Raw genomic sequence first — 12,968 nt, forward strand, 5'->3', positions numbered from 1 at the left:
TCATAGGGCATGATATTCTTGCCAACAACATGGACAGATGTTGACTGGGTATTACAATTGTATGCATTCATAATGATTGGAAGATTAGAGTCAGATAACAATGATAAATTGATTAGAAATATGAATTAATTTGAATTTAATATTGATGGGAGATTCATTAAGTATATCAGAGCTACAGACTAAGTACAGTTCATGAAAATTCTTGAGTTCACATGAGTACCACTTGTAGGAAGTGGAGGTATGTAGATTAGTGAAGATCTAGTGTGGATGTGATGACTCTCCTCAACCACCTGAAAAAGCTTTGGGTTTGTTGTGTTGGAACTCAGAGGGCAGAGCTATGATAGAATCGAAAAGAAGCAAATTAGGTTTTATACCTGGTGGAGGTGAATGGGGGAAATATTCCTGATCATTAGAACTTTTCAAATGTGGAATTGAATGCTTTGGGTAGTTGCGTATCTTCTCTCATTGGGATGACTTTGAAGAAAAACTAGATGACCATATCTCAGACAGTTGTGGAGGAGGACCTTTCTGAAGGACTGGATTGTTTCATATATTCATGATGCTCTTCAGACTCTGAAATCCTATGGTTTTTATTCTTCTGTGAAATACATGAAGACTTTTCATATTCTATAGCCAACACTTGAATGAAATGACAGATGATGGGATGTGGGTACTCTGAAAATGTCAATATTGTTTTCTAGAACAATTCAATGCAGTGTCTATCTTCTCTTTAGGTTGTGAAGATTTTCTCTAGTACTAGCTTTAGATTATGTCTGCTTGATCTAGAACTATAATGCTGAAACTGATCTTTTCATAATATCTTGAGGTATAACATCTAAAAAGTCTTGAAAGACATACTTGTACTAAACTCAATTAAGAATAAACATTTACCAGAATGACAAACTGAGAACTCATTTAAGGTACAGATTCTTTTTGTCCAAGGCTTGAATCTAGATGCTAATTAATCATATGAAATGTAATAAATGACTTCTTGGCTTTTCCTGTTGTAATACACAACTGAAACTAAGAAAGCAAACTGCAGATCGTCTAATGGGGTCTATTTTTAAATCTCCTTCTAGAGTACAGGTTGATTGAACACCTAAGGATATTACTGGCCATGAATCATTTCATACTAATGTTATCCCTAAGGCTTTTTCCATCCCTAAATTATATTTCCCATGTTTCCCAAACATAACAAACTTCACAACCTACCCAGCTTTATAATACTTATGAAAGCAAAGGGTTATGAGCTGGTAGTGGCTTTAACAATCATCAGTTCAGAAACCCTCATTTTGTAGATGAATAAACTGAGATACAGAGAGGAGCAGTATTTTGTTCAAGATTACACAGGCAGTAAAGGACAGAATGAATTGGAATAATTCACTTTTGTAGCATGGAATGACATTTACTAGGCTTCCTTCTTAGATACTCTTTACATCATGGTTTTTGTTTGCTTGGTTTTTTGTTTATGACACTGGTTTCTCCTTCTTTGTGCTCTCACTTTCCCAGCCTCTCTTGCTGGACCATCATCTATGCCCACTATAGATGCATGTTAAGGCTTCTCTTGATCTGCAGTCTCTTTCTCTTGGTGACCTAATTTACTCACGTGGGGTCAGCTATCAATCAGGTCTATGCCTAGACCATTGGACTTGGAGTCATGGAAAGATATGAGTTTTAATCCATCCTCAAGGACTCAAGTATGGCCCTGGGCACACAGGTTCTACCCCTCTCCCTGAGTCTTCCTTTACTTCCAATGACAGTGGCCAGGATGCAGACAATCAGAGGCACATGAGTTGTGAGGATGGTGGTGTCTAGACCACCATATGAAAAATCACCAGTATTTTTGCATGTAGAACATAGCCCTGAATGTTTCACCAAAGTCACATTGTAGAAAATGGAAGGACTAAGACTCATTTCCATGTTTTCTGCTCTCAAATTCGATATCCTTGCAACTGTGTCATGCTGCCTCCTTTGGTGTGCCATTTTTCTATGGCATCCTACCTCTAGCAACATGAGAAGAGCACAGTTATGCTTCATCTCTATTTTAAATTGCATTTGTTTGATCAGTTATCAAATATTACTTCTCTGATACCTCAGACTCAAAAGACTTCATTATACTATGTAGACTGTAGAAGCTTTTGTTTCCTTAAAACTGAGTCTTTATATTCTCTTATGTAACATGGCAATTAAAAAAATCCACTTTTAAATGAATGAACTTTTTGTTACTGCATGAGTTAGTATGTGAAAAGAGAGAGAAACAGCACACGTTGCTTTTGTCTTGATACCTCTCAGAGATACTCATTGAAACAAAATTAGAGGTCATGCATACAAAGAGAAATGAATAATTAAAGAAAACTGATTCCTTGGAGCATCCAGCCTTGGTCTGGAGCTGAGAAAATGTTCTCTAAATATTGTAGTACCTTCATCTTCTCTGGGAGACCCTTTTCAAAGAGCCATGAACAGTATTGTCTGTGGCCTGGTGAATTTTTTGCAGCCAATATTTCTTTTTTTTAAGGCTCAAGCTGTGTTAAGTGGAAGCTTGTCATTTAACCAGGAATAAGCTTTGTTAATGTCCAAGAACACTCATTTAATATAGATGTATTTTGTAAGGGAATAATTTTGTTTTCTAGATTCTATTGAACACTTCAGAAGTGAATTTGAGTAGGACAGTGAAGGGTGGGTAGGAATAAGAAAGTTTTAAGCTTCAAAAAAGATTTACATGGGTAAAATGACATAAAGGATATCAGACAGTTAATAAACATGGAAGTCTTCATTTCATTTTATGACTGAAAATCAAGAGTGATTAAAGAGCTAGTGGTAACCAATGGATAGGCTAGCTTAATTGTTCCATAAGCATCCTTGCAAATGCTAAGAGAATGAGAGAGGTTCTCCAGAAATTTGAGTGTACTCCCTATGGCAAATTTATGAGAAGGAACTGATTATCTTTTCATGCTATGGGCAGGCATGAATTGACTACAATCTGTATCCTTGGAAGGAATACTTGCATCAGTCATGTCATAGATCATAGGTTCAAGGAATCCTCTAACATACATTGAACCACAGACCACACAGAAAGGAAAAGTTATATTCTACTGTATGGTAAACTGGAAAGAGACAGATGTGGAAGAGAAGAACCTGGGTTTAAATCCTTTTTCAGGGTGGGGAAGATAAGCACATGTTTGTAGGCAGAAGGGAATGAGTCAGGAAATGGGGAGAGATTGGAAATAAATGGCAGGAGTGGAGAAAAAGATAGTGGCAGAAGGTAGTGATGGGATATAAGGAAGAGGAAAAGAGGGCATTCACAGCAAATGGCCTAATTTTTTTTTTCTACAAAATACAAGATGAAGTTCTCAACTGAAGGGGTAGAGGTAGGAGGAGTCATGGGAGTTTTGAGGAGGGATAAAAATATTTAGAAGAGCTGATGTGGAGAGTGAGAAAGTGAGCCGATGAGGGAAGGATAATAGAATTGTCTAGCAGGAGTAATAGCCCACTTGTGATTGTGTCATTTGTAGGAGACCCAGTTAGAATAGTTAGGAGATTTTTTCTGCCTTCATTCAGTAGCTCATCTGTGGGAGCAAAGGTGGTTAATGGTAGGAGGTATCCAAGCCTGAGACTTGGCTGGACCTACTCAGTGTTGTGGTGAGAATTAGGGATTCAAGAGAGGAGGATGGTATAGAGTTGGATTGGTTCACCAAGGGATCAAAATGGAGAAAAGAGGAGAGAGTGTCTGGTTCAAGGGAGTTGATCTGGAAGAAAATTAAGGGATCAAGGGACTGGAAGTCATCATATGAATGAACAATAGAAGTTTAGAAGTCAAACGCAGAGGGAGAAGTGAAAAGTCAGTAGAGTCTGGTTTGAAAGAGGGATTTCAGAATTCATGAACATAAAGATGATCCATTTGTGAGGGATGGCAAGATCAAGGGTATGATCATCTTTTGATATAACAGAGTGGAAGAGTAGGTCATAGGAAGTGAATAGGTAGAAGAACTGAGTGGTTAAGGTGTTTGAGGGAGAGTCAATACGTAAGTTGAGGTCCCTTAGTAGGACGGCAGAAGTTGGGGAGGAGAGAACAATTGTGAGCCAGGTATCAAACTCATTGATGAAGGAAGGGGAGTTTGATTGGGTGGTAGATATGAATCACGTGAACTTCAAAGCAAGGAAGGTTACTGAGCAATGGAGGTGGGGAAAGAATTTGGAAATGGCAGTAATCCAACCCTCCCACCTCAACCACTGAGCCAATTAGAATGAGTGAAGGTGCAGACAGTACTAGAAAGGGTGGCCTGGGAGGTTATGTCATCTAGGGGACTAAGGTGGGGACCCTAAGGCCTGGGGGCCACATTTGGCTTTCTAGGTCTTTGGGTATTATCTTTTGACTGTTTCCAGGTTTTACATAAAAAATCCTTTTATTGTTCTGTGAAGTTTGGATTCAGTCAAAAAGCTGCACTTGAGGACCTAGAGGGCCACATGTAACCTCAAGTCTGCAGTTTTCCCACCCCTGAATCAAAGGAATGGGAGAAAAAAAAGATAAGAGGAAAGGAAATTTGTTGTCTATGGATTTTCTCTGGGTGCAGTGGAAGAGCTGGATAACATTTGGTTGAAACTTTGGGGTGGGATCGTCAGTTGAAGGCCATGGGAATGAGGAAATGGGAAAGTGGGCAACAAACCAAGCCCAACCAGAAATCAAGCTTGCATATTGTTTTAGAGGCTTTGTCTCCAACTTGTTGGACTCTAGGAAAAAACAAGTTTTACATTTCTTCTGTTTGGTTTCCTCACTCATAGCCTAGGGGCCACTTGGGTCATTGGCCTTCCAGGATAACTGTGAAGGATGCAAAGACTAATCTTCAATTTCCACTTTGGAAACACCCTAACTGCTAAGAACAAAAAGGCATCTGATTGAGAGAGTCAGAAACTTATTACAGACTTGGACTGAAAAACAGTCTCATCACTGGGAAAGTACTTCAGGCTTAAAGCATGTGCAGCCTTGACTGTCTACTTGGGCTGTGTGTGGCATGTTCTGAGTCCCATATTTCTTTTTTATATACAAATAACTTCCTGAGACATGCTTACCTGGGCTTAATGTCCTTAAATCTCCACTGCCACAGCCACCAGTGTACTTGGTGCATGCAGAATTTCCCCCAAAGATTTATAGTGGACATTTAATGAAGAATTAGGGAATAACGAACCCTTAGTTAAGCATAAGACTACTTTTATTTAAAAAAAGAATTACATTTTTATAAAATAGAAATAGTTAAACCTGTGTTCCTCTGATTAATTGCAATGGAAAACAGGCATTTCTCCTATTTCTCTTAGGAAATCCTTATATGAATAGTTGGAATATTTTTTATTTCAGTAACTCTTCTATAATGGAATTTTTAAGACTCCAAAGCAAATTTTTTTTAATAACTCCCTCAGTTCTCCAGGTATCTGCTTATCAGAGTGGCTTTCAAAGTGATGAGTTAAATACTGCTACTGAAGGGATTGTCAGAAACAAAGCTTTTAATGTTCAGACAGACTGGGAAATTGTGGCCCTCGTTGCTGTTTGGAATAAGTACTGAAGACTCAGGAGTTCAAACTCTGCATTTGTTAACCTTGTGCAAAAAAAAATCTTTTCACTCCTCAATGGTTCTTTTAATAGATTCATGAGTTAGCTGCTGTCGGCATTAATATTTGTACCTTACTATGGGTTTTTTGGATGAATGTTGCCACAGAAATCAAAAGTCTAACTTTTAGAAGAAAGAGAGATGGTTCAAACTTATAGATATATTCCATTTTACTGACTAAGATGCTCAAGGAATCTCAAAGTCAAAAGGGATCTCAGAGTTTACTAAATTCAACACATATCCAAGTGAGGATACATCCTAAAAGATCTACAAATACTGGTCATCCAATATTTATTTGAATATTTGTAGTGATTGGAGGCTGATTGCTTCTTTGGGTAACCCATTTCACTTGGGGGTAAGTCTAGTTATTAGAAAGTTGTTTCCTTTTAGTTGTCTAAACTACAACCCCATACTTCTGCTTCAGCCTCATCTTGGAATGTCCCTCTGACCTGACTGAATATCGCAGACCCACACTGGAATATTCATCCACTCTGCCAACCCCCTTTGCCTATTAGTGAGTTTCTCCTAAGCCCCCTCTTTTGAAGAGGAACTAGGCGAGCTTTATTTTCCTTTCCACTGTGCTTCTGATTTTCCATATTTAAATACTATGTCCCCCAAATTGGAGCCATCATTCTGTTCCTGTACCCTTGGGATGTATGAGGTGTTCAGGGAGGAATAGTACCTCTGGTGCGATGGCTTGCTGAATCCTTTTCAGGGCTCCTCATCCACCTTTGGTGTCCACCTTCACGTAATTCTGAAATGAGAGTCAGAGGCTGTAGCCACTCCCCAGTAGACTCTCAGCTGACTGGATAAACCAGGTTGAGGGTAACCAACAGGCCTCATACCTATAGGGAAGTTAGGGAGATGTGTACCCCAAGCATATGAATACTTTCTCCAGTGGGATGGGTAAATGATGGTAGTTTACTCCAATGGCCATGAAGTTAACTGAAGCAGGTCCTGTGGAGTGCTCAGGGCTTGGTTAGACATTGAAGATGCCAAGGTCATCTGCTGCATCCAGGGCAATCGCCAATTGTCTTGACTTTTGCCCTGGACTTCAATGACTAGAAAAAAAGAGTGAGGTTGAAGACTGTTCTACTTTACCTTGCTTACATCCAATTCACACATAAGTGAAGATGTAACCTGTGATGTCACTGGCCTTCTTCAAAAACAAAGGATTGACAATAACACTGTACCCTTATTCTTTTTAGCTATTTTGTGTGTGCGTGTGTGTGTCTGTCTGTGTGTTCTTCCCCCATTAAAATGCAATTGAATGGGGCTGGGGCAGCGACTTTCTTTTTGCTTGTATTTTCATCCCTAGTGCTTGGCGTAGAGCCTGGCATATAGTAAGTACATAATAAATTCTTGTTGCCTATTTACCAAAATCTGTCTCTCTTCAACATCCATACCTTGCTCCTAGACCTTCTCTTTGGGAGCCACCAGAACAAGTCTACTCCCTTTTATATGCAGCACTTCCTTCAAGACTCTCTTATGTCTCCTATCCAACTCAACAGGTCAGGACAGACTAATCATGCTAAAGGCTTTTAATAGAATTCAAAGAATCGTAGAATTTGACAGTTGGAAGGGACCTCAGCAGCCATGGTTAAGGCCATGTATAAGAGATATAAGCTCCATTATAACATACCTGATAAATGGTTATTTGGCTTTAGGTTGCTGATCCCTGCAGAGGGGGAACTCATAATAATTCTCTAAGAAGTTCATTCTACTTTTGAAAAACTGGAATTTCCAGAAGAGTTTCCCCCACCTTCCCCTTCATCCTATTGTTCTGCCCTCTGGTGGCAGAGAAAACATATCCATAGTCTGTGATCCAATTGGCAAACTATGACCCAATACCTAAACTATTTCTGTACAGTCCAGGAGTTAGAAGATTTTTTTTTAATCCAGGAGTTTATGAAGTGCTATTATACATGAAAACCTTTTCTAAACTAATGGATTGAGGAAAAACCCGTAGGCTTAGCTAAGAATTTAATAAGCTTTTGATTATATTATTGTTGGCAAGATGAAGAGAGAAGTTGTCTAAAGTGATAGTACAGTTTGGAGGATTCAGAAATGATCAAAAATTGGAAATAATTGGCATACTTAGATGAGAAAAAACTGCATGATTTATGAAAGAATTAGGGAATAAAGCTATCTTAGCTATCCAGTATCATGTACTGAATCTCATAAGATGAAATTTAGTAGAGATAGTAGGTTAAAAATCAGTTGCATAAACACTGGATTTGTATTAGCTCAGAAGATCCAGCATCACCTATTCATGGATTTATACCTTGAGGGACATTAGCAATATACTATCCCAAATCTTTATTGGGTTCCACCTTTTGACATTTAGATCACTCAGAGGAGAAAGTGACTTGTTCATGGTGGCACAGGGAGTATGTGGCAAAGTTAGGATTTGAACCCATGATCCTTGACACTGAATCCAATTCAATGCCATTTCTACTGCAATATACTACCTTTTTAAATGTTTATTTTGTTTTTTTTTTAATATGGGCTGCCATTGTTTCCTTAACTTTGAATTATTAGTGTGCTCTACCCTAGCTTATTCTTCCTATGAAGGTTTATTTTGAAGAGCTGTATTTGGAGTCAGAAGACCTGACTCTGCTATATACCACCTGTGTGACCTTGGGCAAATCACTTAAAATCTCTAGGCTTCCTTTTCCTCAACAGTAAAGTGGGAGAAGTATACTAGATGCCTTCCCCCACAAGTCTCTCTCTATTCCATTCAGCCACCAAAGTGATTTACATGACTTGCTGGCCCCACTATATCACCTTCCTACTCAGTACACTTCAATGGCTCTCTATCACCTTCATAACATAACTGCTCTGACCCCACATTTCTAACCTTTTCACATCTTACATCTCCCCTCCCCCAATCTTCTATGATCCAGTGACTTTGGTCTCCTGACAATTCTGCAAGCAATACCCTCCTTCTCTTAGCTTGGCGTTTTCTCTGACTGTTCCCTACACCTGGAAGGATCTCCCTCCTCTGCTTTGTCTCTTGGATTCCCTGGCTTCTTTTAAGTTCAGCTAAAATCCTATCTTCTACAGGAAGTCTTACCCAACTCCTCTTAATTTCAGTGCTTTCCCTGTTTATTACCTCTCATTTATCCTGCATAAAGTTTGCTTTGTATACATTTACTTTCTTGTCTCCCCCATTGGACAGGGTGTGTCTTCTGCCTCTTTTTGTTATTTTTAGTTTTACCCCAGTGTCTGGTGCACAGTAGGCATTTAATAAACACTTGCTTACTGATTGTCTGGAAGGTCCCTTCCGTATCTAAATCCATGATCTTATATAATTTAGATGCTCAGTTCCTTATGATGGGTCATGACCTAATAGCTGCTTACGTGATAGAGTTTCATGTTCCTTAGTAGATCATTACATGGATTTTGTTGTCACACTATTGCTGTGGCACAGTGGAAGGCAGGGAGACTGGACTTCTAATCTGACCTTGGGCACTTTCTAGCCTGTGGGACTCTGGGAACATTACTTTACCTCTGTCTGCCTCATTTTTCTCATCTGTGGAATGGTGACTATAAAAGGACTGACCTCACAGGGATGTTACAAGGATCAGCTGAGATAATATTTTTGAAGCATTTAGCACAGTGCCTGGCACATAGTAGGCACTTAAGTTCTAATCCCTTTCTTCTTTCCTTATATTAAAAAAAGTATTTTTACATACAAATGTCATCCCTCGAGTGCTTCTACTATGACCATTTGCCTGTCAGTTCCCAAGACAGAATATTCCAAAGATAGCTATGGCATGGGGTATTCAAGATTTCAGGGATTCTGTGACCCAAAGAGTAACTATATTAAAGAAGTCCAGTGTTCTATCTGTATTCTTTGCTCAATAAGTGACCAATTTGTAATTAGCTCACATGCATGGTTGAATTTCTGTTTGCTCGCCTATGGAAAATGGCACTTTGATGAATAAAGAGGACTAGACAGTTCATGAAAAAAAAATACCAAGGGGTTTCAGACCAGTGTAAATCAATAGTTGCACATAGTACCCCCCAAAAGCTATTATTATATTAGGAACTATTTTAACATGGAGAAGGTGAATGTAGAAAAAATATTGACTGAAAATTCTTTTTTAAGGAGAACAATAAAATGTTTTTCTCTTGAAAGCTCAGTATCATCCCCCTTTTATTATTCAATTCTGAAATAAGTACACCTTTAGAATGAATCAGAAAAAAACCAGTCATTTGGCAAAGGTTGGGGTCCATCTCTCAGGACGGATTGAAAATTATTATTTTTCAAGTATTTCAGAGCCACAGCATATAAGATGTGAAACCTGTATGGATGAATGAGCACATGAAAAGCAAAGCATCATGGGATGCTATTTGTCTCCAATAACATAACATGTTTAACTTCAGTCTATGAGAAGATAAAATCATTACTATTCCCTCAAAACCTGTCCTTCCTTCTAAATCTCCTAATTCTGGCGATGGGGCCACCGTCCTTTTGGACAATTGGTATTGAAATGGATGGTTCAACTCCTTTTCCACTCATTCCTAAAATCCAAGTTGGTGTCACTACCTATTATAGATCTTTAGTAGTTTTTTTTTTTAATTCCATTTTCCCCACCTCCCCTCCCCTTTACTAATTCCATGACCATTACCCTAGATCAGGTCCTTCTCTAGACTTGCCTGGAATATTATAATAATCTACTGATTTGGGACATACTTGCTCTCATTTCCTTTCCATTTCTCCTACTTTCTTTCAGAGAACAGCTTAGGTACCACCTCCTACAGGAGACTATTCTTGGTAGCCTCACTTATTAGCACAATATCCTTCTTGAAATTATTTTGCATACATGTTGTATTTGAGAGGCAGGGTAGTTTAACAGATGGAGAGCAGACCTTGTACTCAGTAAGATATATTTTCAAGTTGACCCTCCAGTGACTTCAAGGAACACACAATCTATGGAATCTCTTGGTGCCCTTGACAACTAAGACAATAAAGTATGAAGAAAATGACAGCCTTCCTTCGTGGAGGGAATTCCTTCACCAAGACTTTCCTACAACAGTGGAAACACAAGCCTGTGCTTGCTTAACTGTGGTGCAGTGAATAGACATCTGACCTCAAACCCAGGAAGACACCTGAGAAGTCACCCAATCATGCTGCCTCTGACACATTCTGCTTCTCTGCACCTGCTGAAGTCCCTTTAACCCCTCAACGTCTAAGTTGCTCTCTAGCACTATAACACTGGGCTTGGAGTCAGAAAGAACTGACTTCAAATTCAGCTTCAGATATTTGCTGTGTGACCCTGGGCAAGTCACTCAGCCTCTGCCTGCCTCAGTTTCCTCATCTGTAAAATGAGAATAATGATGGTGACTGTTTCCCAGGGTTGTTGTGAGGATCAGACAAGATAATGTTTGTAAAGTGCTTTGCACAGTGCATATCATAAGCAATTGGTGTTTGCTTCCTTTCACTTTCCCCCACCTTGGTAGTGGTGGCTATACTTTCCTATTCCTGTTTTCTTACTTAGGTACATGTTGGAACATGTTACTGGGAATGGTAGAAATAAGAATATTCTACAAATTGAGTGCCCTGGAGGAACAGACGGACAAGAACAGTTTATTTCAGGGGCCACAAAGTCTCCTGAAGCGGGCACTGTGGAGCGTTTTCAGCTGTGTCTGAAAACAAAGGCACCAAGGTCATCCACTGCATCTCAGACCACGGAGAGTTGTCCTGATTTTTGTCCTGTCCCTGGACTTCAAAGACTGGAAGAGAGATGGAGGCCAATGATTCTGAGCTCTGCCTCATTTACATCCAATTTGCACACAAGTCAAGATATCACCTTGTGAGGTCACTGGTCCTCTTCAGAAATGAAGGATGACAACAGCGGAATACAAGGGTCTTGCGGACAAGGAGTCTTTCATTTTAGCCTGTGGATGTCCCCCACAGTGTTACTCACAGTGCTATTTGCAAAATAGGTGTTGAATGATGTTTGTTGAACTGAATATAATAAAACAATATTAACTATGTAACGGCTAGGAAGAGAAGTAGAGGCTGATAGTACCAGCCTAGTTGTTCCCATTTACAGATGAGGAAAGAGAGGCTTAGAGAGGTATAAATGTCAAGTTTATAGGAGCAGTTTACAGGGATAATGGATCAGGTCAGGGATAAAAAAAAAACAACAAAAAACTTGGATTATTTTCAGCCATATTTAATGATTTCATCACTGGAGTCTTTTTTCTCTTCAACCTTTTAGGGAAGCCAATCCTCCTGCCTTTTTTTTTCTTCACTCCCATCTCTTCTGTTAGTCTTCTAGTGTAGAGAACCCCTTCCTTTCCCTTAGAGTATCTGGAGGCAGGGGTTGTTTTTAGAAGGGCTTTACAAGCACTTAAGTGAATAAATAAGAAAGAAAGGACAACAATAATCTTACTAATTATCTCCAATTTCTACAATGATATGATTATTCATATTTCATATAATATTTTCATATAATCTATTTTTAAATAGAATTCTTTAATGTGGGCCTATGTCTTATTTAGATGACAAAATACATGAATTAAGAATCAGATTTAAATTAAAAAGTTTAACCTATTGAATAATTTTATTTATACATATATATAAGCATATACACATATAGACATTATATGTGTGTGTTTATGTGTATATATGTACAATTACACATAAATACATATACACATACATACTCATATACATATACACACATATATATATACATATATATATACACAAACACACACCTATGTGTGTGTGTGTGTGTGATGAAACAGGATACCATCAGAAATATGTATAATTGAAAAAGAAGATGGCTCATCACATGATGAGGGTGTAGGATGCCAATCTCAGTTCTCTAGTGTATCCTGACAATAGAGAAATTGACGAAGGCCTCCATTTTTTGGAATGCATCTGCTGTGGTGATCTTACAGTAGTGCATAGATAAGAGTCACATACTAGAGACAGGCCTGGCCAGGCCAAGGCCTGTGTGTCACTGAAGGAAACCAACCAACTGAGGAAGTATCAGATAATCTGGAATATTTAAGTATCATATACTCTGATCTACTGATATCTTACAGTAGGGTGAAGGGTGTGCTCAGGGAAGACCACTACCTTTGGTGTGATGGCGGATAGCTTGCTGTGGGGTGTAGGGTGTATTCAGGAAGGACCAGTACACTTGGTGTGGTGGCTGCTAAGATCTTCTTGGGGCTTTTCCCACCTTTGGTGTCCACCTGCTCTGTCTAACTCTCACCTGTGTCTCCAAGAAACTGCAGCATGCGCGGCAGCCACATCTCAGTAAACCATTTTGGCAGATGGGCCAAACCATGTTGAGGATAACCAAGGTTTCTCAAACCCATAAGTGAGTTAGGGGGGTGTCT

The sequence above is a fragment of the Notamacropus eugenii genome, chromosome 6, assembly GCF_028372415.1.
Source record: "Notamacropus eugenii isolate mMacEug1 chromosome 6, mMacEug1.pri_v2, whole genome shotgun sequence".
In the NCBI taxonomy this organism is placed as follows: Eukaryota; Metazoa; Chordata; class Mammalia; order Diprotodontia; family Macropodidae; genus Notamacropus; species Notamacropus eugenii.